Source organism: Gavialis gangeticus, unplaced genomic scaffold (genome assembly GCF_001723915.1).
Source record: "Gavialis gangeticus isolate Ggan-Ray unplaced genomic scaffold, GavGan_comp1, whole genome shotgun sequence".
In the NCBI taxonomy this organism is placed as follows: Eukaryota; Metazoa; Chordata; order Crocodylia; family Gavialidae; genus Gavialis; species Gavialis gangeticus.
The window spans coordinates 56,604,563-56,604,882 of NW_017729025.1; the positions used below are offsets into that span (position 1 = coordinate 56,604,563).

At 42.8% G+C, this 320-nt stretch overlaps 1 protein-coding gene across 3 annotated transcripts in view; it reads right to left on the bottom strand.

Annotated features, from left to right (window-relative positions):
- Positions 1-320, bottom strand: part of BBOF1 (basal body orientation factor 1) — a 17,192-nt gene that overhangs the window by 5,064 nt on the left and 11,808 nt on the right. The window contains exon 11 of one of the 3 annotated variants that reach the window (XR_002097667.1): positions 100-320. The exons of the other annotated variants lie outside the window; for them this stretch is intronic. The gene's annotated coding sequence lies outside the window, so the exon portion shown is untranslated. Of the gene's footprint in view, positions 1-99 lie in introns of those variants that run through there. 3 annotated transcript variants of the gene reach the window in all.

Genomic DNA, 320 nt, shown 5'->3' on the forward strand with positions numbered 1-320 from the left:
TATGATCCCTGCTGACTTCCTGCCCCTGGGGCAGGGGACTGGATGCAATGATCCTCCGGGGTCCCTTCCAGCTCAAATGTCTAGGAAATCTAGGAAATCTAGGAAACTCCATCCTGTCACAACATACCTGGTGACATAGATAGCAATGACATCCAAACTTGATAGCCACAACTCCAATGCAGGAAGGAAGCAAAATTAATTTCTTTGACTTTCAGCAATGTCTACATGCAGACTTACCAACATAAACCTTCACTCTAATCAAATGTTTTTATATCAAGCTGAGAGAGAGAGCTTGTTGTTATATTGTGGTTTGCATCTTG